The 12,147-nt window shown below is 36.5% G+C and overlaps 1 pseudogene; it reads left to right on the forward strand.

Moving 5' to 3' along the window:
* Nucleotides 1–743: 743 nt before the first annotated feature.
* The window catches only part of LOC109679895 (butyrophilin-like protein 8), a 31,399-nt pseudogene continuing 19,995 nt past the window's right edge, over nt 744–12,147 (forward strand).

The following is a 12,147-nucleotide window of genomic DNA, read 5'->3' on the forward strand; positions in this document are numbered from 1 at the left end:
ATGAATTTTTTATGACCCTCAGAGTATTTTAGCAACTCTATAGCTTCTGAAAATCATATTTTCCCACATCTAGATACTCCATAATGTAGGAAATGCCTTGATGATTATTGCATTATTATTTCTTTGAGGGAGTTATTTCAGGTAAACACAAATGAGGATGAAGCTGATCCCTGTGGACAAGATGATAGGGATCTGGAGCCCAGGGTTGTAAGAACAGATCCAAGAAATCAGACTCCCTGGTCCTGACACTCTGAGACCATAAGTCATCCATGAACCATTCTCTCTCTCTCTGCCTCTCTCTGCCTCTCTCTGTCTCTCTCTCTCTCTCTAAATCCCTCCTTCCCTCCCTCTATCCCTTCACTCCCCTCTCCTTCTCTCTTTTTCTCTCTCCCTCCCTTCTTCCTTCCCCTCCTCCTTTCCTCACTTACTCAAGGTTTTGAAGAATAAAATACACTTCTAAGTGAAAACAACACGTCCAGGAATGAAAATGAACACCAGTACAATAGAAGGCAGGTACCACGGTCAATTCTGGAAAAATGCCTCTGAATAACAGTCTGAGACCTCTTAATGTTTGTTTAACTGCAAAGGCCACTTGATTTTCATTTAAAGACTCTTTATTGCAAGGATATATTTATATCAGTTCTTCTATATGTTAAAAGTTTTCCTGCTCTCTAACCAAATCTTCCACTCATCTCTGCTGTCTCTGGTTTCCAAAGCATAAAATCATCCCATGGAACACATCCATGGCCCTTGTGCTCATGTTGCTTGTCAGTCTCTTCAAGCTGGGGTCAGGTAAGCTATCCAGGACAGACTCTTTCTGTCCACTTCTTGTTGACTAGCAGTTTGAGTTCTTTACTTGCTATTGCAGAACAATGGGGTAGGTGCGTCTTTGTTGTTTCTATTTCCCTGACTTCTCTTAGTTCAAGCTGGAGTTTAGCAATATCAGGGGCTGCAGGAGGCATGGGACAGTGGGAAGGATTCAGGCATATCTAAGAAATGCTGTGTGTGGAGTGTTGAAGAGAGGACACAGTAGTGGGGGAGGAAATTAGATGTTCTCAATGATGAGGTCTGAGGGTTTAAGCAAGGAAGGTCTCTAGAATATCTGACTTTCTGATTTGGATGCTGGGGTGAGAGAAGACACTTGAGGAAAAGACAATGGGCAAACTGGGGGCATGCTGAGATGGAAACACTTGTGATATGTAACCAGAGGGTAGGAAAGATGTCCAGAATTTGACTCAGAATCTAGCTTATTTGGGGTAGAAATCCAGTCTTCTTTCTCCTCCCTGTTACCACTAAAAATATAACCTACTTTATAATGCATTAAGTAGTTGATTGTTTAAAAAAGGAAGTCTGAGTATGCAAAGGTATCTGGGAAGTCAGTGCTCAGCCATATAAGGTTCAGCTGAATCTTCCTTCCCTGTATGATGGATCGATCCATTGCCTGTCTACCTATGTCTGTTTTGCTAAACAACAGTGAGAAAATGGGAACAAAGGCATTCAAAACTTATTCAACAGAACAACAGTATGACTATAATTCACAATAACCTATTACATTTTTTATGAAAAACTGTAAGAGAAGAACACAAATTCTCCAATCACAAGGAAATTTTACTGAGAGGTAATGTGAATTTTCCTGATATATAGCAAACAATTATATTAAATTGTCACACAATACCCCATAAAGATATACAATTAAAATTCTAAAAATTAATTTTAAAACACGTGCTGACTTATATTAGCCTATATTAATTATACAAAGTAACGGGTTTCATTATGATATTTTCATACATAAATGTATCATACTTTGATCACATGCACTCCTTATTACCCTTTTCTCTCCCCCTTTCCCTTTTGCATTCCCACATTCATAATTGTTCCCCTTTTACTTTCATGTACTTTTCCCCTATAAGTTCCACATATGAGAGAAAAACATAACATGTGTCTTTCTGATACTGGATTACTTCTCTTAGCATGCTGATCTCCAATTCCATCCATTTTCCTGGAAATAATACAGCTTAATTCTTTATGGCTAAATTAAACTATTTTGTGAATATACATGACATTTCCTCTATCTACACACCTGTTGATGAGCTTCAATAAAAAATATGATATAAAATGTTGGGGATGTACCTTAAGTGTTAGAACACTTGCCTAGCAGGCTCAAACCCTGAGTTCTAAACAATAAGAGTAACAAAAATAAAAATAATACTAAAAATGTATGTTTTCACAATAAAATCTACATGTTATTATTAAGAGTGCCTCTCTAACTTCATTCTCACCCATTTGCTGGTGAGCTTCTCTGCTTCTGTGCTGTTTCAGGAGAGACACAGCAGGGAAATGAATACAGAGACAGAAAGACTTCATTTTTAACATTCCCCTTTCCTCTGCATTTGAGCTTTTGGCTCAGAACTTCTCAAAGTATTTGTTTGTTATGACATGGAGCTCATATCACTTTCCTGACAGGACCATTAGAGGACTGCATGAAGTTAACATAAAGATCCCTTGGTGCATTGTTCAACATCAGTTTTTTCCAGGGCTCCTCATTTAAAGAAACAGTAAAAGACTTGAAAATGCTGCTACAGACAAGGGAAATGACAAAGGCAGCAAGGGCAGCACACGTGGCTTAGATAGAGGATTCCAAAGGAGATCCAGTGACAAGGGCTGTTCCATAGGTAATGGATTTAGGAGATGATCCTAAGAAATGAAATGAGAGGGTGGGAGAGTGAAGCCTGAAGGCATGGAGGGTGTGCTAAAGAGCAAGCTGCAGCTGACAGCAACAGGGCCCTTCTAGGGAACCTTTAGAGGAATAGTTTAGACAGTGGCTAAGAATCATCTCAGTGAGAATGAGACAGGAATGGGAATTCATCTGTTGCCTCCCATCACGTTAAATCTCTGGATTTAAGTTTCCACACCCGTGGGTCACTAAGTTCCAAATGTTGGAGGAGGCCCTCAGCAGGGGAAGGGGAGAGTCCAATTTTGTAAGGTGGAGTTGTCAGCAGGTGTGGGGCTTGTCCATCCTACTTCAGGGAAGTCAGATTCTGAGTGCATATTAAGAAGCAGGGCTCAGCCTCTGCTAGTTCAGGTTTTTTGGTCATAGACTATGCTACAAGGTCAAAGTTGATCTAATAACCATCTACTTCAAGAATGTGTGAAAATCATTTCAGAAAAATATATAAAACATAGTTAAATTAGAAATAATTAGTGATAAAATTTTTCACTTATTTTGGAATTAACATATAAAACCTATTCACATGCACCACCTACACTTAGATGCATAAATTCATCAATGATTCCTTATGAATTAATCAAGAGAAAGTATTGCAAGTCAAAGAGATTGTGTACAAAGAAGTTGAAGGCTGTGGACCCCCACCGTATTTGAGCTCTCTAAAAAGGAATTTATTTCAGAGTAGTAAGTGTGATTTAAGCCAGGAAAATTTTTTAAATGATCATCAAACAGATGAGCAAGGGAAAAAGGAAAATGGCACTCACCATTCACACTTGTAACCCTTGGTTGTGAAGCTCATGCTCTGTGTTGGATATGGGATCAATGATGAGCAAAACAGGCCCTGTCCACATGGAGCAGAGAGATGTGCAGGGAAACCCTCAGAAAACAAATCATCACTCTTGACACCAGATGATGAGGAAAGTTTAAAAATGGAGATGAGATCCAAGATGTATCAAGAAAATATGGACAAAACGAAGGTAAGGCATGTCAGTAAAGGATTAAATCAAACACTATTAAGGCCAAAATAATGAACTAGAAAGCTCTTATTACACAAGTGTAAAAGTGCATGCTGTAGAAAGTTTATGTCACAATTTGAATGCACCAGAAGAGACATCACTGAAATAAATATTGGAAAATTTCCTTATTATAGTATATAGTACATCTTTCAGATTTTGACAGACCAAGTAAACAACAAAACATGGAAGCATCAGTGCATGTTTGACTTACAGTCAGAGTAGGATGTACATTATATACATTCTCCTTGTAACTATAAAATATTTACAAAACATACTCACATTTGAAGGAAACTAATTGCCCAAAACAGGAGATTTATGGTCATACCAAACCTCATTGCATCATTAGAAGAGGGATGGTTGTTAGTTTTAAGTAAAGATGGAAAATGGGCTGTTGTGAATTTTAATGAGTCAGATATTAGGAGGAAGAGAATGTGGGAACAGAATCTCCTCTAGTCAGTGGGTCTGCATTTGCAAAGTGCCTCTCATTCATCTGCATGACAGTTTTACTGAAGCATAGTTTTTCATCTTGAAAATGGGAATATTAATACGATACACGTCTAGGGAGATCCTTGAGGACTGAGTGAGGTAGCTCGTGTGGATATGTTCTGTCAAGTGTAAAGGCATACTCAAGTACCAGTCCTGCAGTGTGGTAAGGAGATCAAGATTAGTGTTCTACCCCTTACATGTCACCTCCTCCCCCAGTCCTGCACAGGACACACTGACATGGGTTTTGCTCAGTTACCATTTGTATTTCTTTCCACAGGACAGTGGCAGGTAAATGGACCAGAGAAGCCCATCCAGGACTCTGTGGGAGAGGATGTAGGGTTCTCCTGCTTCCTGTCTCCTGTGTCAAATGCTGAGGCCATGGAAGTGCAGTTCTTCAAAGATCATTTCTCTGACATAGTCCACCTCTATCAGGATGGGGAAGACAAGAAAGACATGCAGATGTCAGCCTATCAAGGGAGAACGGAACTGGTGAAGGACTTCATTGTGGATGGGCATGTGTTCCTGAGGCTGAAGAAACTCACTTTCTCAGATGCAGGTCTGTATGGGTGCTGGTCCAGCTCCCAGACTCATGAGGAGGAGGCCATCTAGGAACTTCAGGTAACAGGTTACTTGCCTATTTCAGAGAACTCATAAAATCATCCTGGATTTTATAAACAGCTTTATGAAAGAGCTGATTTTTGTATCATTCCTTTAGCAGACAGTATCCTTTGTAACCACTTTGTTATGTCTGTGTGTAGAGTTCTATCATCTTATCACCTGTGTAAATTCTTATAATTACCACATGAAATCATTGAACAAACTTTTCACCACAAACATCTGTCACTGGTGCCCTTTTTCACCCTCCTCACCACCCCACAAATCAGTGATCTGTTCATCATTATAATTTCAACAATTCCAGAATGTTATTAATAATGGAGTCATACTGCATTTGACCTTTTGAGATTGACTCTTTTGTTTAGCATAATGATCCTGGGATCCATCCAAGATGTTGCTTGTATCATTACTTCACTCCTTTAAATTGTTTTATACAATAATCGGCAGGTTTTTCTGTGGACGTAAGTTTTCATTTCTCTCAGAAAAATGGCCAGGAATGGATTTCTGAGATGTATGATAAGTGTATGTTTAGATTTTTCCTTTTAATTCATATCATGTCTTTGTCAGTTTTGTCTCCTATAACAAAATACCATAGGCTTTGTGGTTAGTACAGAACAGAAATTTTATTTCTCATAGTCTAGAAACTGGAAATCCAAGGTTAGGTTAGGTTCTGGTGAGGACAGGTATTCAGGTTGCCACCTATGGACTTGTCTTTGTAAGTTTACAATTACACTAGGTCCCCAGAATCACAATTCATGAGGGCTCCAACCTCATGAACTAATTAACCTCCAGTATTCTAATTTTGTGATTTCCATTCTAGTTTAGATGTCCTTCATATCTTTCCCTCATTTATTGTTCTGGCTGGAACATCCAGTGTTCTCTTAAACATAAATATCAAAAAGTGTTCATTGTTGTCTTGGTCCTGATCTTAGAGGGGAAATTTTAGCTCTTTCCCATTGAGCATGATGTTCACTGTGGGTTTGACACGTATGGCCTGAATTATATTAAGAAGCATTCCTTCTCTTCCTAGTTCATTGAGTATTTTTAAGGTGAGAATGTATTGAATATTATCAAATGACTTTTTCTGCACCAGTTAAGATAACCACTTGTTTTTCTTCCTTTTTTCTGTTAATGTGCTGTATTATCTTACATTGAATCATGAATAGGTGTTGAAGTTTGAAAAATACTTGTAATGCATAAAAATGATTATATACTTTTTATTCTTTAGTTTTGTGATATGTTGGATTATATAAATTGATTTTTGAATGTTGTATCAACTTTCATACCTAGAATAACTCCCAATTGGTTATGTTACATAATTTTTATATGGACTGCTTAAATTGATTTATTAATATTTTTCAAAGACTTTGCCTTCCAAAATGAATTTGCAAGCATTTTCTTCTCTTCTACTTGTTAGGAAATATTGTGTAAATTTGTCAATAACTGTTTTTTATTTTATTTCTTATTGTCTTTGAGTGTTATGAGTTTTCTTTGTTTTGAAAACTGTTTTTTAGTTTTGGACAGTATTGGGGTTTAAACTCAAGACTTCAAGACTGCCTCAAGACCCTACCATCTGAGCAATGTCCTGAACACATAACTGCTCTTTAAATGTTTTCTTGTCCTTGCCAGTGAAACCATCTTGAAATTTAAAAATCTTTAATATGATATTTCAAGTTATAAATCAGACATTTTCAGTGGTTATACAACTATTCAGATTACATATGTCAACATGACTTATGTTTTGGTGGTTTGTGGTTTTCAAGGAATTAGTGTATTTCTTCCAAGTTGTCAAATATATGAGTATAAAACCTTTCCTAGTATATCTTATTATACTTTTAATGACTGCATGATCTGTAGTGAAGTTTCCTGTTTTATTTCTGATATTTGCAATGTTTATAGTCTTATTTTCATCTTTGTCACTTTTCCTAGAGGCTTATCAATCTTACTAATTTTAAGAAGAACTGTATTTTTCTCTCAGATTTTCTTATTTTTTCCCTATTTGAAATTTTGTTGATTTCTGCTTTTATCTTTATTAGTTTCTTTCCTCTATTATTATCCCTGTGTCTCTCTACCTCCACTGTGTTATTGAAGAGCTTTCAGTGTGTTCACTGTGCCATCTTTATACATTGGAGCAGTACATTTGGATATTATTCACTATCATTCTCTTTTCCTCTCCCACATCCCTAAGTCCTGCAAAAAGTTCCGCTATATATATATATGCATATATATAATCAAATATTTATTTGTGTACAAATTTATCTTTATCTTTCATGTCTAAATTCAACATTCGAGGGAGAACATTCAACCTTTGTGCTTCTGAACCTGGTTTATTTTGTTAATATGAGGATACCCAATTCCATCTATTTACCTGCAAAAGTCATACTTTTATTCTTCTTTATATCTGAATACTGCATTGTATATATACACTGGAGTTTGAACTCAGGGCTTCACATTTGCTAAGTGAGGGTTCCACTTCTTGAGTCATATATCCATCCCCTATGCCATGTTTTTGAGCCTATCACTTTGTATAGTTTTCTTAGCTGTTGCTCTGAATATTATGGTACGTAAAATTTATCACAATTTATTGATACTGACTGTATCAATATTTTACTTTGTGTTAATGTGGAAGCCTTCCTTTCTCTTGATTCCTTTTGTTCTCTACCTTTGAATTAATGTTGTATTGACAATTTCTTATACATACATTCAGTATCACATCAGATATACATACATTCGGTATCACATTCATCAAAATCATAAGAAATTCAAGGTGATCTATTGCACGTACCTTTATTTTTCTTGCTTTCAATGGTTTTTATTCCTTAAGGATGTTCTAAAATTCCTTTCTTTATCATTTCCTTTCAATTTGAGAAATTTCCTTTAGTCTCCTTTAAGGCTTGTTTGATTGAAACAAATTCTCTTTTTCTCCAACAAGAGAATGTCCTGACAGTTCTCTTCTTTCAGCAGTTTAAAAATATTGGGCTGTTTTTTTCAGGTCTCTAAGATTTCTGTCATTCCAAAGGAAATTTCTTTACATATAATGCACAGTTTCTTTCTGGTTGCTTTCCAGACTTTTTCTTTATCTTTAGTTTTTCACAGTTGAACTATACTAAGTCCAGGTGTGAATTAATTTTGATTTTTCTTATTCAGTATTCACTCAGCTTTTTTGAGCTGTAGTTTATGCATTTTCACCAAATTAAAAATTTGTCAGGCACAATTTCAGTAAATGCTTTTTTTTTTAGAATTCTTCATTGTATGTTCTGTCCTCTGGGAGTCTGATGATATAATGTTGAATACTTTGAAATTTCCCTATAGTCCCCTGAGGGCATATTTTTAAAGATGTTTTGATTACTTGTTGTTAAAATTCAGTAAATTTTATTGCTCTATATTCAAGTTCACAGATTATTTCCTCTATCAGATCTACTTTACCATGGATCCCAATCAGCACATTTTAATTTGTTATTTTATTTTTTAGTTATACAATATCATATGATTTTTATTTTAATATTTTTGTAAGCTCTTCTAAATTTTCATGTTTCACTACATCAATACACTTATCTACTAATATAATAATTATGATTATTATTTAATAATTACAATAATAATAATTCTTAGTGTGTTTTGTACTCAGGACCTAGTGTTTGCTAGGCAATTGCTCTACCACTGAAGCCATGTCTTCAGCCCTTTTAACTTTCACTTGTTTTTCAGATAGAGTCTCATGCTTTTGCCTAGGATAGCCAAGGACCACAATCCTACATGCACCTCCCATATAGCTGGGACTGCATGCATGCACCACCACACCTGGTCTATAATCATTTACTGAAGCATTTTTGTTGTTACTTAAACTCTTTGTCAGATAATTTCTGGCATTGGAATAATTTTGTTTTGGTATCAGTTTATTGTTTATTCTCAATGAAGTTGATATTTTTCTGGTTTCTAGAACAATGGATGATATCTTTCGAAAGATGGACATTTTAGATATTATGTCATGATACACTGGATTAATTATTATTATTATTATTGTTATACTGGGTGGGGGGTACATAGGGGTATTTGCAAAATACACTAGATCTTATTTAAAGCTTTTATTTAATCAGCAAATCACTGTTTTAGGTTTAGTACTTAGATTCTGGTCTTTCTTTTTATCAGGTGTGGTTCAAAGACAATTTTTTGTTAATTGTTTATACATTTATTCATATGTGTATACATTGTTTGGGCCGTTTCTCCCCCCTGCCCCCTGCCCTCTCCCCAGAACCCCTCACTTCCAGGCAGAACCTGTTCTACCCTCCTCTCCAATTTTGTTGAAGAGAAAACATAAGAGATAATAAGAAAGAAATAGAGTTTTGGCTAGCATTGCTTTCATGCACATGTGTATTACAACCCACACTCTTCACTACTTCCCGGTCATCTTCCCATAGTGGCCTCGGCAAGTTTAAGATTACTGTATGAGCTCCTCTACAGTGGGCACATCAAACACTTTCAAGCTTTATGTTTCCTTCCCTTACCCTGTCACTCCCGTGTGTGTGTGTGTGTGTGTGTGTGTGTGTTCTTCCCTTAGTTTGTGACCATATCCAATAATATTTCTGCATTTGTTTTATGTCTGTAATCTGCAAATGAGAGAGAACATGTGATATTTTTGGCCTTCTGAGCATGATTAACTTTGCTTAAAATGATGTTTTCCAATTCCATTCATTTACTTGCAAATGAGAAAACTTCATTCTTCTTTGTGGCTGAGTAAAATTCCATTGTGTATAAATATCACATTTTCTTAATCCATTTGTTGGTAGTGGGGCATCTTGGCTGTTTCCATAACTTGGCTATTGTGAATAGTGCTGCAATAAACATGGGTGTGCAGATGCCTTTGTAATAACCTGAGTCCATTCCTTTAGGTATATCCTTAGGAGTAGTATTGCTGGATCATATGAGAGATCTATGTTCAGTTTTTTTAAGAAGCCTCCATATTGTTTTCCAGAGTGGTTGCACTATCTTGCATTCCCACAAGCAGTGTATGAGTGGTCCTTTTTCCCGGAAGCCTTGCCAATATGTGTGTTGGAGGTGTTTTTATTTGTTTATTTATTCACATGTGCATACATTATTTGGGTCATTTCTCCCCCTTCCCCCCCCAACTCTCTCCCCCCTCCCCTTTGCTTCAAGGCAGAACCTGTTCGTCCCTTATCTCTAATTTTGTTGAAGAAAAGACATAAGCATAATAAGAAAGACAAAGTGTTTTTGCTAGTTGAGTTAAGGATAACTGTACAGAGAGATTCCTAGCATTGATTCCATGTACAAATATGTTACAACCCAAGTTGATTCATCTCTAACTGATCTTTACACTGGTTCCTGATCCCCTTCTCATGTTGACCACTGTTGCTTTAAGGTTTCTGTATTAGTTCCTTTGGAGTGCGGACATCAAACACTTTCATGTTTGTGTGTTTTTGATGATTGCATTTCCTTTAAGGTCAGGGATGGTGAGCATTTTTTCAAGTGTTTTTTGGCCATTTAGATATCTTCCTTAGAAAAATTCTGTTTAGTTCAGTTGCCCACTTCTTTATTGGTTCATTGATTTTTGGGGAGCTTAGTTTTCTGAGTTCTCTGTATATTCTGTTTATCAGAACTTTCTGTGATGTATAGCTAGCAAATATTTTCTCCCATTCTGTGGGTGGTATCCTCAATTTAGAGACTATTTCTTTTGTTGTGCAGAAGCTTTTAAATTTTATGTAGTCCCGCTTTTTCCATCTTTTCTCTTAGTTTCTGGGCTGCTGGAGTTCTACTGAGGAAGTCCTTTCCTATAGCCATTGCTTCCAGAGTATTCCCTGCTCTTTCCTGTACTAACTTCAGAGTTTCAGGTCTGATATTAAGGTCCTTAATCCATTTTCAGTTGATACCAGTACGGGGTGATAGGCATGGATCTAGTCTCAGTTTTCTGCAGGCAGATAACCACTTTTCCCAGCGACATTTATTGAAGATGCTGTCTATTCTCCATCATATGTTTTTGGTGCCTTTGTCAAAAATAAGGCGGACATAGCTGTGTGAATTCATATCTGGGTCCTCTATTGTGTTCAACTGGTCATATCTGTTTCTGTGCCAGTACCATGCTGTTTTTGTTGCTATGGCTCTGTAATGTAATATGATGTTGGATATTGTGATACCTCCAGCATTGCTCTTTTTGCTGAGTATTGCCTTGGCTATTTGTGGTCTCTTGTGTTTCCAAATGAACTTTAGGGTAGAGTTTTCAATCTCTGTGATGAAAGTCATTGGGATTTTGATGTAGATTGCTTTTGGTAATATATACATTTTTACTATGTTGATTCTACCAATCCATGAGCATGGGAGATCTTTCCACCTTCTGTAGTCTTCCTCAATCTCTTTCTTCAGAGGTTTGTAGTTCTCCTTATAGAGGTCGTTCACATCTTTTGTTAAGTTTACTCCTAGGTATTTGATTTTTTTTTTGAAGCTATTGTAAATGGAATTGTTTTCCTATATTCTTTCTCAATTTGTTCATTGTTAGTGTATAGAAAGTCTACTTATTTTTGTAAGTTGATTTTGTATCCTGCTACATTACTGAAGCTGTTTATGGTGTCTAGGATTTTTTGGGTAGAGTTTATTGGGTCTTTGAGGTATAGGATCATGCAAAGACAATTTTTAAACAGCTTTTGTTGTTTCCATATACTTAGATAATTTGCAAATCCTGGGATTCCTACTGAGTACTTCTATTGCTGCCCTTAGAAATAGGATCTGCTTCTCCAGGTGAGACTTCCTGTATCTCTAGGTGAGTCCTGTGGGGGAGAAGTGAGACTGCCTGAGACAACTCTTGTGTAGGGAGCAGGTAATAAGCTCTCAGTTGCAGTATTGTTCTTCCATCCTTGGACACCTGCCATTCACCTTCCTCTTTCCCTTCTCATAGTTGCCCTATGGTTGCCCTTTGTGTTATTTCCAGGGTTTACAATTTTACTTAAATGATCAGAGAGAGATGAGTCTACACTGTGTTAAATGGACCCCTTCCTTACAATCTACATGTCTCCTTCATCCATTCCTTCTATTAACATTTACAAGACTGTGTGAATTGGGCAAGACACAGGGAATTGCCTAAAATGGCAAACTTCTGTCTGGTGTGGGGAGATGGATAATAACAAATAATCAAATAGATTTTAATTCTATAATGAGTGTTATCCTTAGTGTCCAAATAAGAAATGGAAGTTAAGCTAAACCCTCATTGGATTTAACTAGTCCTTAGAATTAAACTACTAAACAACTCCTGTGCCCATCTCTCCTTTCTAATAGTCTTCCACATCTCTTGCCCTTTTCATC

Source organism: Castor canadensis, chromosome 16 (genome assembly GCF_047511655.1).
Source record: "Castor canadensis chromosome 16, mCasCan1.hap1v2, whole genome shotgun sequence".
NCBI classification, from domain to species: Eukaryota; Metazoa; Chordata; class Mammalia; order Rodentia; family Castoridae; genus Castor; species Castor canadensis.